Here is a 7,021-nt window from a genome sequence, read left to right as displayed (position 1 = left end):
CGGGATGGCGGGAGATTTAATCACACTACTCAGAATGGCCACAATTTTTAAACTTATAAATTGTTGGTTTCTGGAATTTTCCATTTAATATTTTTGGACCACATTTGACCATGGGTAACTGAAACTGTGGAAAACTAAACTGCAGATAAGGAGGGGTTACTGTATTGGAGGATAACCCAGAGAATAAAATAAATATCCATGAGTCCATACTGATATAAATTAAAAAGTGAATTAAAAAACCAATAAATAAGTGAGAAGGGAGGGACAGCTCTTTCTTAGAGAATAATCCCAATTAATAAATGTAGAAGGAATGAAGGGAATACAAAACCACTATTGGGCAAACACCACAGTAATAATTGTTGTAGGCAAGATCCACTGATAAATGCTAAAATCAGTGGGCAAAAGATTGAATAGAAACAGAATATTTGCATAGTCTCAAAGTATCTTCCCCAAGGTATTTATTAAGTACAATGCGAAAAATAGAAACTTTACAATGGAGAAACCAGCAGATATTACCTTAACCAAATGATCAAGGTTAACATCGACATCACGTACCTCCTCAAGAAGTGCACTGAGGACATTTCTATGGCATTCTTGCTAAAATGCAAAACCTCAATCTAATCATGAGAAAACAACAGACAAACCTAAGTTGAGAGACATTCTACAAAATGACTGAACTGTACTTTTCAAAAGTGTCAAGGTCATTAAAGACAAGGATAGACAGAGGAACAAAGGTTGGAGAAGATCTTGAAACAAAAAGAACACTAGTGGGAAAAATGGTGAAATTTGAATTAGGTCTATAGCTTAACTAACAGTATTGTGCTGGGGGGAAAGCAGCTCTGGTGGGGATCAACTGAGCATGTGCACAGAGCCAGTGAGGACTGAAGGGCCTGTGCTGGGCGTCAGGGGGTAGCGTCTCCCTGGCTGGGGCCGGTGGACACCCCCACCCAGACTTTGCTCGCAGACACCCTGCAGGGAGCTGCCTCCCCCTCCTCTAGGCTGTGGGGCTGACCCTCCCATCCCACCTCTCCTCCATCGGCTGCATCACATTTTCCACGGAAACAGGAAGGGCTCTGGATGTGGGACACCAGCCCCATGGTGCTCACACAGCAGGAGGATGGTGACCTGTCTCAGGGACACCAAGTCTGGAATTTGCTCCTCCTGTGACACACCTGCCCCTGTCCTGAGGCCCTGGTGATCAATGTCAGGTACCTCATTTAATTTTCACTGCAACCTTGTCAGCTACATGACAATGATTATCATTAGGACCATTTGACAGTAGAAGCAGCTGAAGCACAGTGAGGTGAAGTTGGTTGCCCAAGGTCACACTGCTAGCAAGTAGAAGGACCAGGAAATAGTTAAGCCAAGTTCAGCTGACTCCAAAGTGCCCATACTCAGTCACTCTGCGATTCTTTTCTTTTTTTTTTTTTTTTTTTTTGCCATGCCACGCGGCATGTGGGATCTTTCCCGACCAGGGATCAAACCCATGCCCCCTGCATTGGGAGCATGGAGTCTTAACCACTGGACCACCAGGGAAGTCCCTGTCACTCTGCGATTCTGAACCCCATGCAGGGTTGGCTCCCAATAAACAATATTCCTATTTTCCATTGTCTTCAAAGTGTTCAGGCTGAGGGGGGGCAACATCTTGTGTGCATAAACTGAGCTTCTGCATGTTTCAGTGCACATCCAGGGCAACCTACCTGGCCCTCCCTCTTCTAACAGATGAAAACTCAAACTCACCCTCCCCACCCACTTCTTAGACACTGAAAACCAGGTGTGCACCAGGTGCTCCAGTGATTGATGAACTCAGGAAAGTTGATCTCTGGTCACGTGAGGTCCCAAATCCCTGGGACCATGCCCCTGATTCCTCTTGCTGCCAATCATTTACTGACCAGCAGAAGCCACCCATGGCTGAACTACAGGGACTGCCAGTGGACACTTCAAAGTCCCCCAATCACTGGAATGGCCAGGCTCTTCGTATCACTAATCCACAGTGATAACCGCAGGAACCTTGAATAATGCCCAACACAGGCACACCAGTGCCACACCCCCGGCAGGTTTCCAATCATCCATCTTCCCAGACTGCCGGTTACTGACCCACATAGTTTCTAAAACCGAAACTATGGAGCAGCCAAACACAGACCTTTCCTGAAGGATGTTATGACTTTCATTTCAGAAACCAACTCATTGCCCTTCATGGATATGCATAGCAACATTATTCATAATAGCTCCAAACTATCCAACAACAGGTGACTAGGTTAACAACCTCTGGTACATCCATACAATGAAATACTATTCAGCAATAAAAAGGAACAAAAAACTGATACATGCAACAGCATGGAGGAATCTCAAAAGCAATATGCTGTGTAAAAGAAGCCACAAAGAAAAGAGTACATTCTGTATGATTCCATTTACTTGAAGTTTTAGAAAAGCAAAATTAATCTATTGTGATAGAAGTCAGAATAATGGTTACTACTGGGTGGGGAGGATTGACTGGGAAGAGATCATGATGAAACTTTCTGGAGTAATAGAAATATCTTGGTAGGGGTTGAGGTTACATGGGTCTATATATTTGTGAAAACTCAACACCCTGTAAACCCTAAGATGGTAGCTTTTTACTGTATGTAAATTATACCCCAATAAAGAAAATAATCAGAAATACTGTGGGAATGTTTATTTTGGATCTGTTTGTACCAGCAAGATAGTTACTTGTATGCACGTCTATGTAAAATCCGCTGGATACTGATTCTTGGGAAAAGATCTGCTGGGAACCAATGGAAATGGAGATCATGGGAAGAGACTGACAAACAGCTCCCACTGTTCCACCCTGTTGCAGCCCTCCCTCCTTGAGTGAGGATTCTTCTTGCACACAAACCAAGTACGTTGTGGAGAACCATGCACCTTAAAAAGTTCATGAGATGAAATGTCCTCTCAGTTACTGTAGGAGGCTTTCCAGTGTCATTCCTTCAGCACATATTTCTGGCACTAACCCTGGTCCAGGCATTGTTGAGGTGTGAGGAAGACAGCATCAGACAAAATGGATCCATCCCATCTACTCAGGCAGCTATCACTCAGTCCCCAACACCTTCAGGTGAGACTTCAGGCAGGGAGAGGACCACCAAGGAAGATCCCATGGGTGCAAATGTTAGAAAATCAGAATCTGTGAAAGCATCAATATGCTTGGGAAAAACAGACCTATGCCTCTTGGAAAAGGTGTGGGTTGGTATTATTCTGAGGTAAATCCTGTGTTCTAAGTTTTGTTGTTTTTTTAAAAAACTTTTCTTTTATTGAGGGATAATATACACAGTAAGGTATATAATGTGCTCATATATTAAGTGTACAATTTGATGAGTTTTGACAACTCATTCAAATCAGAATATAGAATAGTCCCCAGAAGTCTCCCTCATGATACTTCTGGTCTATACACCGCCTCCAACCTGAGGTAACCACTGACCTTCTTTATGTCACCATGGACTAGATTTGCCTGTTCTAGAGTTTCAGGTAAACATACAGTACAGAGGCATGCATATGGAGTTATAGAGTGATATGGAATTTCGATATATGGGGTCACACTGTATGGTCTTTTGTGTCTGGCTTCTTTCACTCAGCATAATGCTTTTGAAACTCATCCGTATTGTATGTCAGCACTTTTGCTTCTTTTTATTGCTGAGTAATTAGCCATTGTATGGATGTATCACAATTTGTTTATCCATTCACCAGCTGATGGATATTTGGACTGTTTCCTGTTTTGCCCTATTACGAATGAATTCTAAGATTTACCAGATGAATTATAATTCCATCCTTGACTTCTTTCTTGCATTATAGATGGTCGGGAGGAAAAACAGGAAGCCCAATGTCACTGAAAGAGAAAGAAAATGCAACTTGGAAAGGAATGTGGTTGTGAAGCTGGCCATGGTCCTCATGGCTAATACAGGGGAGCTAGAAAGATAAACAAACTAATAAACAAATTTCGACAGGGTTTTTAAAAAAAATTTTACCAACTTCAGGAAAGGAGAGTGAGAGCTTTCCAGAACAAGTCCCCCCAACAAGGTGTCAAAGTGAAGGGATTTCTGCACCCCACAAAGCAGGGCTTTTCTGTGATATATTATGGGTAGGTTGGACAGGGAGAGATCCTAGGTCCAGTTACATGTTCAGCTGATGAGAATAGAAAATGTTAGGAAATGACAAAGAGGCAGAGGACCTAGGCACGAGCATTCCAGATCCCAATTAGGGCATAATTATGTTCAGTCTTTCCCACAGCTTATGGGACATAACTCTTGGGGTGGCAATGAGGAAGAGAGAAAACACTTGGAGTACCTCATCCTACATAATTGGTCACAAGTGAACATAGTGTCCACATTCTGCTATGATAAATGTCATCCCTGCTGCACATATTATGAAAACTTCATGTGACAACTCTGTTTTCCATGGCCCAGGGCACTCATAAGCCCCTCACAGAATAACAGTGACCTGCTGAGAGCCTAGAAAGGTAATGGGATTTTGGAAGGGAGATCCCACTGAACCTTGGCATTTCATCTAGGCAGAACCAGCTATGGAAGTGATGGGCAGAAGAAACTTTCCAACACATGCACTATATAGTTTATTCCCAACTATATCTCCAAGGGATAAAGATTTTTATTGCCATTTTGCTGATGAGAAAACTATAGCTTATAACTGAATCACTTTTCTGTACACCTGAAACTAACATAATATTGTTAATCAACTCTACTCCAATATAAAATTAAAAGTTTATAAAAATAGAACTACCATATGACCCAGCAATCCCACTACTGGGCACATACCCTGAGAAAACCATAATTCGAAAAGAGTCTCATACCACAGTGTTCATTGCAGCACTATTTACAATAGCCAGGACATGGAAGCAACCTAAGTGTCCATTGACAGATGAATGGATAAAGAAGATGTGGCACATATATACAATGGAATATTACTCAGCCATAAAAAGAAACAAAATTGAGTTATTTGTAGGGAGGTGGATGGACCTAGAGTCTGTCATACAGAGTGAAGTAAGTCAGAAAGAGGAAAACAAGTATCGTATGCTAACACATATATATGGAACCTAAAAAAAATAAATGGTTATGAAGAACCTAGGGGCAGGAAAGGAATAATGTAATGATGCAGATGTAGAGAATGGACTTGAGGACACAGGGAGGGGGAAGGCTAAGCTGGGACGAAGTGAGAGAGTGGCATGGACTAATATATACAACCAAATGTAAAATAGATAGCTAGTGGGAAGCAGCCGCATAGCACAGGGAGATCAGCTCGGTGCTTTGTGACCACATAGAGAGGTGGGATAGGGAGGGTGGGAGGGAGCAGCAAGAGGGAGGAGATATGGGGATATATGTATATGTATAGCTGATTCACTTTGTTATAAAGCAGAAAATTACACACCATTATAAAGCAATTATACTGCAATAAAGATGTTTAAATAAATAATAAAAGATGAGGAAACTGAAATAAACAAATAAATAAATAAAATTAAAAGTTTAAAAAAAGGAAAGAAAACTATAGCTTAGAGAGATTAGATTAACATATCTGAATTCACATAAATTCTATGGTAGAGTCAAATATCTCTCAGCGCTGGAGTGATATCTGAAGGTGCTCAGTAGAGACATCTCGTCTGAGTTGTCCCCCGACATCCTAGCCAAGTACAAGTGATAGTTGAGAGCAGTAATGTATGATATACAGTAGATTTCTTTTCTTTTTCCCTAGTAGTACTATCAACTTCTGTCTTGTAAGTCTTGAGACTATTTTTTTCATTTTTTAAAAATTTTATTGAAGTACAGTTGATTTACAATGTGCTTTCCAAAGCTCCCTGCCTGCTATACGATCTAGTGTAATCTTTTTTTTTTTTTTTTTTTGCGGTACGTGGGCCTCTCACTGTTGTGGTCTCTCCCATTGCGGAGCACAGGCTCCAGACGCGCAGGCTCAGCGGCCATGGCTCACGGGCCCAGCCGCTCCGCGGCATGTGGGATCTCCCCGGACTGGGGCACGAACCCATGTCCCCTGCATCAGCAGGCGGACTCTCAACCACTGCGCCACCAGGGAAGCCCCTTTCTGTTGTTTTAAGCCACTAAGTTTGTGGTAATTTATTAGCTAATACAATATATCTCTTCATTCTTCCACTAACAATAGTACAAGACTTACATTAGCCCACAACAGATGCAGCAGTCTCAAAATAACAATGCCAACACTACTACCATGACTATGTATATACACACACATCTTCCTCCATTTTTAAAAAATTTATCGTATTTTATTTATTTTTGGCTGCATTGGGTCTTCATTGCTGCACATGGGTTTTCTCTAGTTGCAGCGAGTGGGGGCTACTCTTCATTGTGGTGCATGGGCCTCTCATTGCAGTGGCTTCTCTTGTTGCGGAGCATGAGCTCTAGGGCACGCAGGCTCAGTAGTTGTGGCTCTTGGGCTATAGAGCACAGGCTCAGTAGTTGTGGTGCATGGTCTTAGTTGCTCTGTGGCATGTGGGATCTTCCTGGACCAGGGCTCGAACCCGTGTCCCCTACATTGGCAGGTGGATTGTTAACCACTGAGCCACCAGGGAAGCCTTTTCCTCCATTTTTAAAAAAATGGTAGCATACTATATGCTTTTTTCCACCTTACTTTTGCAATTAACAATGTATATCAGAGATCTCTCATGGTGGTTGATCTTCCTCATTCCTTTACACAGCTGAATAGTATTCCATTGTATGACTGTACCATAGCTTATTGAACTGTCCCCTATTGATGAATATCTAAATTGTTTCTAGTCTTGGGACTTCCCTGGTGGTCAGTGGTAAAGAATCCACCTTACAATGCAGGTGACGTGGGTTTGATCCCTGGTGGGGGAACTAAGATCCCACATGCCGCGGGGCAACTAAGCCCACACACCACATCTACTGAGCTCACATACCTCAGCAAGAGAGGCTGCAAGCCGCAAACTACAGAGCCCATGTGCTCTGGAGCCCGCGTACCACAACTAGAAAGAGAAAACCCGCATGCC

The sequence above is a fragment of the Hyperoodon ampullatus genome, assembly GCF_949752795.1.
Source record: "Hyperoodon ampullatus genome assembly, chromosome: X".
Lineage (NCBI taxonomy): Eukaryota > Metazoa > Chordata > Mammalia > Artiodactyla > Ziphiidae > Hyperoodon > Hyperoodon ampullatus.
The sequence above is the reverse complement of the archived record's forward strand: the minus strand, read 5'-3'. Positions refer to the sequence as shown.